This window comes from Hypanus sabinus, chromosome 6, assembly GCF_030144855.1.
Source record: "Hypanus sabinus isolate sHypSab1 chromosome 6, sHypSab1.hap1, whole genome shotgun sequence".
Classification (NCBI taxonomy): Eukaryota; Metazoa; Chordata; class Chondrichthyes; order Myliobatiformes; family Dasyatidae; genus Hypanus; species Hypanus sabinus.
Genome location: NC_082711.1, coordinates 49,668,755 through 49,685,802, shown reverse-complemented (window position 1 = coordinate 49,685,802; position 17,048 = coordinate 49,668,755). Strand labels below are relative to the sequence as shown.

Below are 17,048 nucleotides of genomic sequence, written 5' to 3'. Positions count from 1 at the left end.
TTAAAATACTATTTTTTTTGTGGAAAGGAATACCTAGACAACTGCGTACAACTCAAGGAAATTTTGTGGTGAAATTAACAAGGACTACAAAAAGTGGAAGCTGCAACTCAATCTCTCCAAAAGCTGAGGTTTCTGGAACTGAAACATTCAAGATGGAACAAAAGAATTTTGTTCGGTAATATCATTGAGCGTTAAGGAACAAAGGTAGGTTAATGGTGTTAAAGTAAGGATTAGCCAAGATCTAAAGAAATAACGGGAATAGCTCCAGGAATGAATTGCTCACTTTTTTTAATATTCCAGTAAAAAATTGGCAGTATCATGGATGAGCAGTTATTTTCCAAGATGGCAAATTTACAACGATCTGACGTAAGGGATCATGTACATCATCAGGAAAATATTCCATCCTGTATATGTTCAGATCTTTAGTAGCCATTGACACGGTATTAACTAACTGCACATCGTTTTCCTAACATTTTAACTTTGGTCAGAATGCCTGAACAATTTAACTATAAAATATTCTGTGACTTGATGAAACCTTTGCATTTTCACAATATGAAATTGCTGAAAGATTTGTAAGATTCAGTTAAATGCAGGTTAATTTTGGAGATTACATGAATGCATATTGCACCAACCAACACATCTACACTTTCCACCTTCCAGTGAAATTTCTGGACAGGTTTTTCTCAACAGACAGCTGCCATGGTAATCTAGTATAGTTAGGCAACACATTGCAGTTGTCAAGTCTGTTAGAAACTCATTACAGTAAGGGAAATTTAACAACATTGTGATTTACTCATTTAAACAGAGATCTACCTTTAGAGTTACTCACAGGCAGTGTATACAGTGACAAGATATTTGATATTAAGTTCATAAATCCGGAGTAACAGATTTAGAACTGAATTTTAATATGTGTGAGCATATACTCAGTGGCCGATTTACACTCTGCTTGAACCAGTCTGGCCATTTCTCTATGATTTCTCTCATTAACAAGGTCTTTTTGCCCACAGAACTGTTACTCACTCAATGTGTTTTTTTATTTTACACACCATTCTCTGTAAACTGTGGAGATTGTGTGAAAATCCCAAGAGGCAAGCAATTTCTCAGATACTCAAGCTACCCCATCTGGCACCAACAATCATGTCATGGTCAATTTCAGTTAGATCTTCCTGTTCCTTCCCCATTCTGTTTGCTCCAAAAAACAAATGAACCTTTTGACCATATCTGCATGTTTTTATGCATTGAGCTGCTGCCACATGATTGGCTGATTAACAAGCAAGTGAACAGGTGTACCTAACAAAGTGGCCAGTGAGTGTATACGTTTAGGATAAAATGCTGGGTCTTAATTTCACTGGTGTCAATGGGTCACTGCCTGCAGTCCACCAGCTCCTATATTGAACCAGAATACTGGGGTACATTTCAAGTTGTTCTGTCAGCAGAGGCAGATTAGTCAATATCAGTGCCATACTGCCTTTAAAAATGTGCTTCTTAAAAATGTTCACTGTTTATCATAATATTGTTATAATTCCTTATTCAAAGTATTTCAAATAAAAGCATTTTTTAAACTCAGAGTACAGGCATTTAAACTTTGAAACTGAAAGGCCTAGGTAAAGTGGAAGTGGGGAGGATGTTTCCAACAGTGGGAGAGTCTAGGACCAGAGGGCACAGCCTCAGAATAAAAGACATCCCTTTAGAATAGTGATGAAGAGGAGTTTCTTTAGCCAGTAGCTGGTGAATTTGTGGAATTTAATGCCGACTGCTGTGTAGGCCAAGTCATTGAGTATATTTAAAGCAGAGTGTGATAGGTTTGTGATTAATAAGGGCATCAAAGGTACGGGGAGAAGGCAAGAAAAATGGGGTTGATAAGGAAAAGAAATCATCCGTGATCAAATGGCAGAGCAGACTCAATAGGCTGGATACTCCAATTCTGCTCCTCTGTCTTATGGTCAATATTTCCAGTATAGTTTAGTTAAAATGAATGCAGTTACATAAAGAGGTTTACCATATAAATAATACTGTAGTAGAAAATACTATAGTTGCCTAAATTGTTTATTTCCAGTAACTATGACATGCCTCCCCCTCTCCCCACATAACTCCAAACTACATTACATTGCCAGAAAAATACAGTACTATTATTGTTTAATTCCTTGTGTGTCAATATAATTAACTATTTAGACTTTTCTGTTGTAAATGTTCTTTACAGGATCTTTTGTTGGGCGCATGCTCTTCTGAAATAAAAATGTAAATAATACTCCAGACTTTATATTGAAATTGTCATGAGTTACTCCTGATAAATACCTTCTAAATGAAGGTATTTGCTATTTTATAGCATGTTTTGATATCTGAAACCCAGTTCTGTGGACACACCAAATAAAAGTATGCAAATTGGAATTGTTAAAAGTTTGGGGAAAGGAGAAAAGATTTGTTTATGTAATAGGGCTAGCACTGAGAGGCCTAGAATAATGCTAAGATATGTGTTTGAATTGAAGTTCAAGTAACTATTGAAGTCTGAGATGTAAAACCACTGTGAAACCACTAAGTTGTTGTAAAAGTAAAATGCCGAGCTGGGTTCAGTAATATGCTTGGGGGAAGGAAATTAGTCATTCTTACCTCATCTGGTCTGTGTGTGACTCCACTTCTACAAAGTGGTTGATGGTTAACTGCTACTTAAAACAGTCTGTGGAGCAATGGATGATGGACAACAATAACTTCTAAAATAAAGAAAAAAGGTTCTCCATGAAAAGCAACACAGACAAAATGCTGGAGGAACTCGAAAGGCCAGGCAGCATCTATGGAAGAGTATAGTCGATGCTTCCGCCCGAGACCCTTCAGCGGGACTGGAGAAAGAAAGATGAGTCAGAGTTCTGTTCTCTTTCTCCATCTTTTTTTTCTCTCCAGCCCTGCTGAAGAGTCTCGGCCTGAAATGTCGATGAGATTCTTTTCCATGGATGCTGCCTGGGCTGCTGAGTTTCTCTAGCTTTTAGTGGGTGTTGCTTGGATTTCCAGCAGCTGCAGACTTTCTCTTGTTTGTTCTCACTGAAAAACCTGCATTGTTTTAAAATTATTTGGGGTGAATGAATGATTAGGGTAATTTGAATAGACTGAATGGTGTGCAGCTTCTTGAGATTTGTTGGCACTGCTTTCATCCAAGCAAGTGGAATCTATTCCATCACATGCAAGTCCACATCAGACATGGGGAGAGTGTTTAAAGATCAATTGCACAGTGTACAGGAAGGGTATTTTCCTGTTAGAAGGAATGATGGGGATGGCAAGGAACAGTAAGAGAACCATGGATGTCCAGAGAGATGATAAAGAAGAAAAAGGAAAAGTAGGTGAAGCTTTGGAAGTTAGGATCAAAAGAAGCTCGTGAGCAGTATAAATAAGCCAGAAAAGAACTAAAGAAGGGAATTAGAAAAGTCAGAAGGGGCCATGAAAAATTCTTGGCAAATAGGATTGAGATAAATCCCAAGGCATTCTATACATACATCAACAGCAAGAGGAAATCTGGGAAGAGGGTGAGACCACTTAAGGATAAGGGGGGAACATTTGCTTGGTTGTGGAGAATGTGAGTGAGGTACTAATACGTACTTTGCTTCCGTATTTACCAAGGAGAAGGATATGGAGGACTAAGAGAGCAGTGCTGAGTGTATAACTATGTCAGGGCATTTAGAAGTCAAGGTGTTGGGCCTCCTAATGAGTATTATGGTGGATGTCCCCAGGTTATTGAAAGAGGCAAGAAATGAGATTGCTGGGGCCCTGACCATTATCTCTGAGTCCTTGCTAGCCACAGGTAAAGTCTTAGAGGACTGATGAGTGGCTAATCTTGTACCTCTATTTAAGAAAGGAACAAGGGAAAATCCTGTAAACTATCAACCAGTGAGGGTCTGTCAGTTGTAGGGAAATTGTAGAGCAAATTCAAAGGGATAGGATATATGAGCATTTGGAAAGCTATGGCCTAATTAGGAAGAGCTGGCATGGCTTTGTGCTGGGCAAGTTGTGTCTTACCGACTGATTAAGATTTTTGACAAGGTGACAAGAGAGATTAATGAGGGTAGGGCAGTGGATCTTCTCTACATGGGTTTTAGTAAGGTATTTGACAATGTCTCTCATGGGAGGCTAATCCAAAAGATTAAGATGGATAAAGTCTGAGGCAAATTGGCTGTTTGGATTCAGAACTGGCTTGTGCATCGAAGACAGATGTTGGAGGAACTTATATGAGTTATGTATATAAATGACCTGGATGAAAATGTAGGTGGGTGGGTTAGCAAATTTGCAGATGATACAAGATTGGTGGAGTTGTGGATAGTGTAGACGACTGGCAAAGAATACAACGTGATATAGATCAGTTACATATATGGGTAGAGAAACAGCAGATGGAGTTTAACCCAGATAAGTGTGAGGTGTTGCACCTCGGTAGGGCAAATGCTAGGAGACTGTACACTATTAAGGGGAAGATCCTTATTAGTGTTGCTGAGAAGCAAGACCTTGGGGTCCATTTCATAGCTCCTTGAAAGTGGCTACCATAAGGTGGTTAAGAAGGCTTAAGAAATGCTTGCTTTTAGTAGTTGAGGTATCAAGTTCAAAAGTCAAGAGGTTATGCTGCAACTTTATAAAACTCTAGTTAGGCCACATCTAGAGTACTGCATAAGTTTCTGCTCAGCCCACTATAGGAAGGATGCCGAGGCTTCCTATAGTGCAGATGTAGATGCACTATAGATGCAATATAGATGCACTATATTGTCTACAGTGCAGAGAGTGCAGATGAGGTTTACCAGGATGCTGCCTGTTTAGAGGGCATGTGCTATTATGAGAGGCTGGGTATACTTGGGTTGTTTTCTCTGGTGTGCTGGAGGCTGAGGGCAGATCAGATAGAGGTTTATAAGGTTATGTGAGGCCTAGATAGAAGTAGACAAGGAGCATTTGATTCCCAGGGTAATAATGTTTAACACTAGAGAGCATGCATTGAAGATGAGAGAGAGTAGTTTCAAGAGGGATGTGAGAGCTAAGTGTTTTTTTTTATTGAGAGTCATGGATATCTGGAATGCACTCCCCGGTATGGTGGTAGAGGTAAATGCATTTGAGGCTTTTCAGAGACGTTTGGATAGTCACATGGATGTAAGGAAGATGAAGGGATATGGACATTGTGTAGGCAGGAGGGATTAGTGTTTGGGTGTTACTGATTTGCTTTTTGGCTGGTTTGGCACAGCACAGTGGATCATGAGGCCTGTTCCTGGGTTGTGCTGTTCGGTGTTCTGTGCCTGTTTTGTACCTCATAAATGGTATAAAGGCCTTGCGATATCAGAAAGCAAGTCACTTGCTGGAGGATACCTGCTCTTGTAGAGAGGGCTTTTGATCTATATTTGAACTAAGGCTTTGATTATGTCTGGAACTGAGTGGTCTTGATGAAAACCAGATCAGCCATTGGTAGGTAGGGTATTGGTGAGCCAGTGTCACTTGATAGCACTTTCAACAATGTTTTCCATCACTTGCTGAAGTTTGAAGTGAACTGATTGGGTTTGTTAGTAAGAGATTTGAAAGTAGTGGGGGGCGGAGGAAATGCGAAATGACAGGAGAAGACTGGAGGGGGTGGGATGAAGCTAAGAGCTGGAAAGGTGATTGGCGAAAGTGATAGAGCTGGAGAAGGGAAAGGATCATGGGACGGGAGGCCTCAGGAGAAAGAAAGTGGGGGGGAACCAATCCCAATCTAAAACCTGATAAGGGGGAAGCTGTTGTTGTCTGGCCTACTGACCTCTACCTGGCCAAGGCACAGCAACAAATCTCTGATGCCTCCTCTTATTTACCCCTTGATCATGATCCCACTAAGGAGTACCAGGCCATTGTCTCCTATACCATCACCAACCTTATCAGCTCTGGGGATCTCCCATCCCCTGCCACCAACCTCATAGTTCCCACACCCCGCACTTCCCGTTTCTACCTCCTACCCAAGATCCACAAACCTGCCTGTCCAGGTAGACCTATTGTCTCAGCTTGCTCCTGCCCCACCAAACTCATTTCTGCATACCTTGACACTGTCTTATCCCCCCTTGTTCAATCTCTTCCCACCTATGTTCGTGACACTTCTCATGCTTTGAATTTTTTCAATGATTTTAAGTTCCCTGGCCCACCGTCTTATTTTCACCGTGGACGTCCAGTCCCTATATACCTCCATCCCCCACCAAGATGGTCTCGAAGCTCTTCACTTTTTTTTATTCCAGACCTAGCCAAATCCCCTCTACCACCACTCTCCTCCGTCTAGCGGAATTAGTTCTTATTCTCAATAATTTCTCCTTTGGCTCCTCCCACTTCCTCCAAACCAAGGGTGTAGCCATGGGCACCCATATGGGTCCCAGTTATGCCTGCCTTTTTGTTGGCTTTGTGGAACAGTCCATGTTCCAAGTCTCTATGGGTATCCATCTCCCTCTTTTCCTTCGCTACATCGACGACTACATTGGCGCTGCCTCCTGCACACATGCTGAGCTCGTCGACTTCATTAACTTTGCCTCCAACTTTCACCCTGCCCTCAAATTTACCTGGTCCATTTCCGACACCTCCCTCCCCTTTCTTGATCTTTCTGTCTCCATCTCTGGAGATGGCCTATCTACTGATATCTACTATAAGCCTACAGACTCTCATAGCCACCTGGACTATTCCTGTTCACACCCTGTCTCTTGCAAAAATGCTATCCCCTTCTCACAATTCCTCCATCTCCGCCGCATCTGCTCTCAGGATGAGGCTTTTCATTCCAGGACAAAGGAGGTGTCTTCCTTTTTTAAACAAAGGGGCTTCCCTTCGTCCACCTTCAACTCTGCTCTCAAACGCATCTCTCCCATTTCCCGCACATCGGCCCTCACCCCATCCACCCGCCACCCCACTCGGGATAGGGTTCCCCTTGTCCTTACCTACCACCCCACCAGCCTCCAGGTCCAATGTATAATTCTCCATAACTTCCACCACCTCCAACGGGATCCCACTACCAAACACATTTTTCCCTCCCCCCCCTTCTGCTTTTCACAGGGATCACTCCCTACGTGACTCCCTTGTCCACCCGTCCCCCCCATCCCTTCCCACTGATCTCCCTCCTGGCACTTATCCTTGTAAACAGAACAAGTGCTACACCTGCCCTTACACTTCTTCCCTCACCACCATTCAGGGCCCCAGACAATCCTTCCAGGTGAGGCGACACTTCACCTGTGAGTTGGCTGGTGTGGTATACTGTGTCCGGTGCTCCTGGTGTGGCCTTTTATATATTGGTGAGACCTGACGCAGACTGGGAGACCATTTCGCTGAACACCTGCGCTCGGTCCACCAGGGAAAGCAGGATCTCCCAGTGGCCACACATTTTAATTCCACGTCCCATTCCCATTCTGATATGTCTATCCATGGCCTCCTCTATTGTCAAAATGAATCCAAACTCAGGTTGGAGGAACAACACCTTATATACCGGCTGGGCAGCCTCCAACCTGATGGCATGAACATTGACTTCTCCAACTTCCGTTAATGCCCCTCCTACTTTTCTTACCCCATCCCTGACATACTTAGTTGTTTGCCTGTTCTCCATCTCCCTCTGGTGTCGTTCCTCCCCCCCCCACTTTTCTTTCTTCTGCGGCCTCCCGTCCTATGATCCTTTCCCTTCTCCAGCTCTGTATCACTTTCGCCAATCACCTTTCCAGCTCTTAGCTACATCCCACCCCCTCCGGTCTTCTCCTATCATTTCGCATTTCCCCCTTCCCCCACTACTTTCAAATCTCTTACAATCTTTCCTTTCGGTTGGCCCTAACGAAGGGTCTCAGCCTGAAACGTCGACAGCGCTTCTCCCTATAGATGCTGCCTGGCCTGCTGTGTTCCACCAGCATTTTGTGTGTGTTGTTGTTTGAATTTCCAGCATCTGCAGATTTCCTCATGATTGGGTTTGTCCTGTTTTTTGTGAATGCAACATACATGGGCAGTTTTCTGAATTGTTGAATTGAACGCCAGTGTTGTAACTTAAGCGAAAGAGCTTGGCTAGAAGTACAGTTAATTCTGGAGACAGATCTGTAGAGTTACCGCCGGGATTATGGTCATGGAATCTCTGCTCTATCCAGTGCACGCAATGGTTTCTTAATATGTGGAAAAAGCTGAATTGACTCGAATCTGCTGCCTTTGATGTGGGATCTCAGGAGGGAGTTGCAGTGAAAAATCTATTTGGCGTTTCTGACTGAATATGGCTGTGAATGCTTCGGATGCCTCGCAGGCTGGGAACATGCCAATATTATTTTCCTCATCACTGGATAATTTTTCCTTCACCATTCATGGTTAGATGAGGTTGCAGGGATTTGATCTGAGCTGTTGAAGGGGGGATCACTCAGCACTCTATTGTTTGCTATTTTTATTGTTCAGAATTTAAGTCATCCGCTATAGGCTGCTGCTCATTGTTTTTAGGTACGCCTGGTTTTGCTCCCAGCAATCTCTTATGAACAAGAGTTGATTTCCTGGCTTGATAATAACAGCAGTATGCATTTCTGTTGTTTCTGGTGGTCTGCTGGGTGTCATCAGTGTCCAGTTATGAACTGCCGGATCCTTTCTGAGACCATCCTATTTAGCATGTTTGTAGAGCCATACAACACTGTGGAGGATGTGTTAAGATCAGTTATCGTTTCCACCAGTGCTAACATGGACAGATCCATCCATCACTGGGTTTATTGTTAGTGTTGTTTCCTTCAACACAAGCAGCTCCTTTTGCTTGGAGTGAACACCAATTACAAGTTATTTTCACATTTGCTATTGATTTCAGTTTCAAAGGATGTTGCAGGTGTTGCACTAGTTGCAGCTCCAGCATCTAATTTTTTGATTTTGAACCACAGAATCAAATATCATTTGTAACGGACAACACTGGCAGATCTATTAGTGCTTTATACTAATTACTATATATTTTAAGAAGATATGAGAAAATACTTTTTATCTCAATTTTTTCATGTTTCACTTTACCTACTTAAGTAAATAGATTTAAAAGTAATAGGATGGGATCCTGTTAAATTCTGAATTTTTACATACATTTTGTTTTATCAATATTTCCTGCATAAGTAAAACAGAAAGCATTATCAGCTGAAATAGAATTACAGCAACATAAGTTTTGAAGTTTAACTGTATACTAAATGGATTCTCAGGATACTTGAAACTTGCCAATGAAATTGGGAGAACAGCATAAGAGTTATGATTTCAATGAAAGAATTGATGGCGTTGTGGCCAGGTGTGTGGACAATACGAAGATAGGTGGAGAGGCAGATAGTACTGATGAAGCAGGGAGTTTGCAGAACAGGTTAGACAGTTTAGAGAACTCAATTGATTACAGAGCTTAAGGTAAAGGGGTCCTAAGGAGACAATGATCATAATATGATAGAATTCACCCTGCAATTTGAGAAGGAGAAGCTAAAGTCAGATATATCAGTATTACAGTGGAATAAAGAGAATTACAGAGGCATGAAAGAGAAACTGGTCAAAATGGATTGGAAGGGAACACTAGCAGAGATAACAGCTGGGCAGCAATAGCTGGAATGTCTGGGAGCAATTTGGAAGGTACAGGATAGATACATCCGAAAGAAGAAATATTCCAAAGACTGGATGACGCAACTGTGACTGACAAGAGAAGTCAAAGCCAGCATAAAAGCCAAAGACAGGGCATATAAAAATTAGTGGGAAATCAGGGGATTGGGAAGCTTTTAAAAGCCAATAGAAGGCAACTAAAAAAGTCATGAAGAAGGAAAGGATAGAATACAAAGGCAAGCTAGCCAATAATATCAAAGGATACCAAAAATTTCTTCAGATACATAGAGTGTAAAAGAGAGGTACAACTAGACCTTGAGACACAGGTGCAGAATTAGGCCATTCAGCCCATCAAGTTTGCTCTGTCGTTCCATCATGGCTGATTCTGGATCCACTCAACCCCATACAACTGTCTTTGCACCATATTCTTTGATGCCCTGAATGATCATTAAACGATCAACTTCCGCCTTAAATATACCCGTGGATTTGGCCTCAACTGCAGTCTGTGGCAGAGTATTCCATAGATTTAGCACTCGGGCAAAAAAAATTCCTCCTTACCTCTGTACTAAAAGGTCATTACTCAATTTTGAGGCTGTGCCCTCTAGTTCTGGCTACCCCACCATAGGAAACATCCTCTCCACATCCACCCTATCTAGTCTTTTCAACATTTGGCAGGTTTCAATGAGACCCTCACACTTTAGTCTACATTCCAGTGAGTACAGGCCCAAAGCTGCCAAATGTGCCTCATATATTAACTCCTTCATTTCCAGAATCATCCTCTTGAATCTCCTCTGGACTCTCTCCAATGTCAAAACATCTTTTGTGAGATATGGGGCCCAGAACTGTTGCCATTAATCCAAGTGTGGCATGAGCAATGCCTTATAAAGCCTTAGCATTATCTCCTTGCTTTTCTATTCTATTCCCCTTGAAATAAATGCCAACATTTCCGTTGTCTTCTTTACCACAGACTCAACCTGTAAATTAACCTTCTGGGAGTCTTGCAAGAAAACTACTAAGTCCCTTTGCACATCTGATGCCTGAAACTTCTCCCCATTTAGATAATAGTCTGCATTGTTGTTCCTTTTACCAAAATGCATTATCATGCATTTCGCAACACTGTATTCCATCTAACACTTTTTTTGCTCATTCTTCCAATCTGTCTAAGTCTTGTCTAAGATTTGCTTCCTCAGCACTGCCCACCCATCCACCTATCTTCATATCATCTTCAGACTTTGCCACAAAGCCATCAATTCCATTATCCAAATCACTAACAAGCAATGTGAAAAGTAGCTGTCCCAATGCTGACTCTGAGGAACACTACTAGTCATGCCAACAGCCATCAAGTAAAGGCCCCCTTTATTCACACTTGCTGCATCCTGCCTGTCAGCTTCTCCTCTATCCATGCCGGTATCTTTCCTGTAACCCCCTATGATTTTATCTTGTTTAAAAAGCCTCTTGTGAGGCACCTTATTAAATATCTTCTGAAAATTCAAGTAAATTACATCCATTGCCTCTCCTTTGTCTAAAGTGCTTGTTACTTCCTCAAATTCTAACAGATTTGTCAGGCAATATTTCCCTTTACAGAAACCATGCTGACTTTGACTTATCATTAGTCTCCAAGTACCAGAAACTTCATCCTTTATAATAGACTTCCAACACTTTCCCAACCACTGAGGTTAGGCTAACTGCCCTATAATTTCCTTTCTTTTGCTTTCCTACCTTCTTAAAGAGTGAAGTGGCACTTACAATTTTCCAGCCCTCCAGGACCATGCCAGAATCAAGTGATTCTTGAAAGATTATGACCATGTAATCTTGAAGTTTTATAAGGTACTAGTTAGGCCTCACTAGGAGTATTGTGAGCAGTTTTGGGCCCTTTATTTAAGAAAGGAAGTGCTGACATTGGGGAGAGCTCAAAGGAGGTTCACAAAAATGATTCCAGGTTTGAAAGGATAATCATTGGAGGAGTGTTTGGTTGATCTGGACCTATACTCATTGGAATTCAGAAGAATTGGGGCGGGGGGAGAGAGTCTCATTGAAATCTATCGAATGTTGAAAGGCTTCGAAAAGATCGTTGTGGAGAGAATGTTTCCTGTGTGGGGGAGTTTAAGATCCAAGGACACAGCCTCAGAATAGAGGATGTCCACTTAGAATGAAGATGTAGAGGAATTTCTTTAGCCAAAGAGTGGTTAATATGTGGAATTCTTTGCCACAGGCAGCTGTGGAGGCCAAGTCATTGGGTATATTTAAGGTAGAGGTTGGTAGATTCTTGAATGGTCAGGGATTGAAGGGATGCAGGAACAAGGCAGGAGATAGGGGCTAAGAGGGAAATGGATCAGCCATGATGAAACAGAAGAGAAGGCTTGCTGGGAAATGGCCTAATTCTGCTCCTATATTTTATGGTTTTATGGTCTCGATTGGGGAAAATAGGCAAAGGAGTGGCAGATGACATATAATGTAGGGGTGTGTATATCATTCCCTTTATTTTTGAACTATTTTCTAAACGTGGAGAGAAGTCAAAAATCACAGGTACAAAGGAACCCGGGAGTCCTGGTGCAGGATTCCACACAGGTTAACTTGCTGGTTGAATCAGGGATAAGGAAGGTAACTGCAATGTTAGTTCAAGAGGACTAGAATTTAAGAGCAAGGATGCAATGCTGAGGCTTTATAAGGCATTGATCAGACTGCATTCGGTGCATTGTAAACAGTTTTGGGCCACGTCTAAGAAAAGATGTGTGGGCATTGGAGAGAGTCCAGAGTAGGTTCACGACACTTATTCTGGTTAATATTGAAGGATTGTTAGATTTTTCTGGTCCAGTACTTGTTGGAGTTCAGAAGAATGAAAGGTGATCTCATTGAAACCCATTGAATATTGAAAGGCCTAGATGAAGTTGATGTAAAGAGGATATTTCCTGTAGTGGGTGAATCTAGGACCTGAGTGTGCAACTTCAGAATAGAGGAATATCCATTTAGAACAGTGATGAGAAATTTCTGCAGCCAGAGGGTAGTGACACTGTGGCTATGCCACAGATAGCTATGGAAGCCAAGTCATTGTGTTTCTTTTAAGTGGCGGTTAATAGGTTTATGATTAGTCAGGGCATCAAAGGTTCCGGGGAGAAGGCAGAAAAGTGCGGTTGAGAAGTATAATAAGTCGCCCATGATAGAATGACGGAGAAGACTCGATGAGCCAAATGGCCTAATTCTGCTCCTATGTCTTATGGTCTTCTGGGTATTGCAGAGATCTGTAGAATCTGTTAATAAGTCATGCAGCTTTCTTTTATGTAAGCCCTTTTCACAAAACATTGAGGAAATATTTTAATGATTGAACCTAACTTTGTAAACTTTGTAGTTCAGTGACCATTCATGAACTTTTTAAAAATTATATTTTGGATCTTGGAAGAGGATTATGATGTTTGGAAGAAAATCTTGCAATAACAGCAACAACTTGTTCTTCACATAGCCTCCAGCCTCAAACAAGGAAATATATCATTGTTGGACTCATAGATGCCCTTATCTGCCAAAAAAGATGTTTATTCATTTACTGCTTTTATTTCAGATTTCTAGCATCTGCAGTTTTCCTGACTGCTAGAGCAAAGAAAGTGTTCAATGCCTTGAAAGAAATGTAGTTCTTTCACTGGTGAATGGAAATCCACATCTCAAGACCTTAATAGTAGAAAGGAGCATGCAGCCCCTCACTGCTTACAGGCGGAAGTTCCCACTTGCTTCAAAAAGGCAACAATTATTCCAGTGCCTAAGAAGAATAATGTGGACTGCCTTAATGACTATCGCCCGGTAGTACTCACATTGACAGTGATGAAATGCTTTGAGAGGTTGGTCATGACTAGGCTGAACTCCTGCCTCAGTAAGGACCTGGACCCATTGCAATCTGTCTATTGCCACAATAGGTCAATGGCAGATGCAATCTCAATGGCTGTCCACACGGCTTTAGACCACCTGGACAACACAACACCTATGTCAGGAACACACACAAAATGCTGGTGGAACACAGCAGGCCAGGCAGCATCTATAAGGAAACATAGAAAATAGGTGCAGGAGTAGGCCATTTGGCCCTTCGAGCCTGCACCGCCATTCAGTATGATCATGGCTGATCATCCAACTCAGAACCCTGTACCTGCTTTCTCTCCATAACCCCTGATCCCTTTAGCCACAAGGGCCATATCTAACTTCCTCTTAAATGTAGCCAATGAACCGGCCTCAACTGTTTCCTGTGGCAGAGAATTCCACAGATTCACCACTCTCTGTGTGAAGAAGTTTTTCCTCATCTTGGTCCTAAAAGGTTTCCCCTTTATCCTTAAACCGTGACCCCTCGTTCCGGACTTCCCCAACATCGGAAACAATCTTCCTGCATCTAGCCTGTCCAATCCCTGTAGAATTTTATACATTTCAATAAGATCCCCCCTCAATCTTCTAAATTCCAGTGAGTATAAGCCTAGTCGATCCAGTCTTTCTTCATATGAAAGTCCTGCCATCCCAGGAATCAATCTGGTGAACCTTCTTTGTACTCCCTCTATGGCAAGAATGTCTTTCCTCAGATCAGGGGACCAAAACTGCACACAATGCTCCAGGTGTGGTCTCACCAAGGCTTTGTACAACTGCAGTAGAACCTTCCTGCTCCTGTACTCAAATCCTTTTGCTATGAATGCCAACATACCATTTGCCTTTTTCACCGCCTGCTGTACCTGCATGCCCACCTTCAATGACTGGTGTACAATGACACCCAGGTCTCGTTGCACCTCCCCTTTTCCTAATCAGCCACCATTCAGATAATAATCTGTTTTCCTGTTCTTGCAACCAAAGTGGATAACCTCACATTTATCCACATTAAATTGCATCTGCCATGAATTTGCCCACTCACCTAACCTATCCAAGTCACCCTGCATCCTCCTCACAGCTAACACCGCCACCCAGCTTCGTGTCATCTGCAAACTTGGAGATGCTGCATTTAATTCCCTCGTCTAAATCATTAATATATATTGTAAACAACTGGAGTGCCAGCACTGAGCATTGTGATACCCCACTAGTCACTGCCTGCCATTCTGAAAAGGTCCCGTTTACTCCCGCTCTTTGCTTCCTGTCTGCCAACCAGTTCTCTATCCACATCAATACCATACCCCCAATACCGTGTGCTTTAAGTTTGCACACCAATCTCCTGTGTGGGACCTTGTCAAAAGCCTTTTGAAAATCTAAATATACCACATCCACTGGATCTCCCCTATCCACTCTACTAGTTACATCTTCAAAAAATTCTATAAGATTTATCAGACATGATAAATCCATGCTGACTTTGTCCAATGATCTCACCTCTTTCCAAATGTGCTGTTATCACATCTATGATAACCGACTCTAGCATTTTCTCCACCACCAATGTCAGACTCACCGGTCTATAATTCCCTGGTTTTTCTCTCCCTCCTTTTTTAAAAAGTGGGGTTACATTAGCCACCCTCCAATCCTCAGGAACTAATCCAGAATCTAAAGGGTTTTGAAAAATTATCACTAATGCATCCACTATTTCTTGGGCTACTTCCTTAAGCACTCTGGGATGCAGACCATCTGGCCCTGGGGATTTATCTGCCTTTAATCCCTTCAATTTACCTAACACCACTTCCCTACTAACATGTATTTCCCTCAGTTCCTCCATTTCACTAGACCCTCGGTCCCCTACCATTTCCGGAAGATTATTTATGTCCTCCTTAGTGAAGATAGAACCAAAGTAGTTATTCAATTGGTCTGCCATGTCCTTGTTCCCTATGATCAATTCACCTGTTTCTGACTGTAAGGGACCTACATTTGTCTTGACCAATCTTTTTCTTTTCACATATCTATAAAAGCTTTTACAGTCAGTTTTTATGTTCCCTGCCAGCTTTCTCTCATAATCTTTTTTCCCTTTTCTAATTAAGCCCTTTGTCCTCCTCTGCTGGTCTCTGAATTTCTCCCAGTCCTCAGGTGTGCCACTTTTTTTTTGCTAATTTATATGTTTCTTCTTTGGACTTGATACTATCCCTAATTTCCCTTGTCAGCCACGGGTGCGCTACCTTCCCTGGTTTATTCTTTTGCCAAACTGGGATTAACAATTGTAGTTCATCCATGCCATCTTTAAATGCTTGCCATTGCATATCCACCGTCAACCCTTTAAGTATCATTTGCCAGTCTATCTTAGCTAATTCACGTCTCATACCTTCAAAGTTACCCTTCTTTAAGTTCATAACCTTTGTTTCTGAATTAACTATGTCACTCTCCATCTTAATGAAGAATTCCACCATATTATGGTCACTCTTACCCAAGCGGCCTCGCACGACAAGATTGCTAACTAACCCTTCCTCATTGCTCAATACTCAATCTAGAATGGCCTGCTCTCTAGTTGGCTCCTCGACATGTTGGTTCAGAAAACCATCCCGCATACATTCCAAGAAATCCTCTTCCTCAGCACCCTTACCAATTTGGTTCACCCAGTCTATATGTAGATTGAAGTCACTCATTATAACTACTGTTCCTTTATTGCACGCATTTCTAATTTCTTGTTTAATGCCATCCCCAACCTCACTACTAGTGCCCTGTACACAACTCCCACCAGCGTTTTCTGCCCCTTAGTGTTATGCAGCTCTACCCATATTGATTCCACATCCTCCAGGCTAATGTCCTTCCTTTCTATTGCGTTAATCTCCTCTCTAACCAGCAAAGCTACCCCACCTCCTTTTCTTTCCTGTCTGAACCTCCTGAATATTGAATGTCCCTGGATATTGAGCTCCCATCCTTCGTCACCGTGGAGCCATGTCTCTGTGATCTCAACTATATCATATTCATTAATAACTATTTGCACATTCAATTCATCCACCTTATTACGAATGCTCCTCGCATTGACACACAAAGCCTTCAGGCTTGTTTTTACAACACTCTTAGCCCTTATACAATTATGTTGAAAAGTGGCCCTTTTTGCTTTTTGCCCTAGATTTGCCTGCCTGCCACTTTTACTTTTCACCTTACTACTTTTTGCTTCTACCCTTGTTTTACACCCCTCCGTCTCTCTGCCCTTGTTCCCATCCCCCTGCCACATTAGTTTAAATCCTCCTGAACAGCAAACACTTCCCCTAGGACATTGGTTCCAGCCCAGCCCAGGTGCAGTCCGTCCTGTTTTTTTCCAGTCCCACCTCCCCCAGAACTGGTTCCAATGCCCCAGAAATTTGAATCCCTCCCTCTTGCACCATTTTTCAAGCTATATATTCATCTGAAACATACTCCTATTTCTACTCTGACTAGCACGTGGCACTGGTAGTAATCCAGAGATTATTATCTTTGTGGTCCTACTTTTTAGTTTATCTCCTAACTCCCTAAATTCACCTTGTAGGACCTCATCCTGTTTTTTACCTATATCGTTGGTACCTATGTGCACCACGACCACTGGCTGTTCACCCTCCCATTTCAGAATGTCCTGCAGCCGCTCAGAGACATCCTTGACCCTTGCACCGGGGAGGCAACATACCATCCTGGAGTCTCGTTTGCGGCCGCAGAAATGCCTA

At 42.3% G+C, this 17,048-nt stretch overlaps 1 long non-coding RNA gene across 1 annotated transcript in view; it reads left to right on the top strand.

The window, feature by feature from the left end:
• Positions 1-17,048, top strand: part of LOC132394998 (uncharacterized) — an 81,572-nt gene that overhangs the window by 2,329 nt on the left and 62,195 nt on the right. Inside the window, exon 2 of the long non-coding RNA XR_009512478.1 lies at positions 28-204. This is a non-coding gene — a long non-coding RNA (uncharacterized LOC132394998). The remainder of the gene's footprint in view (positions 1-27; positions 205-17,048) is intronic.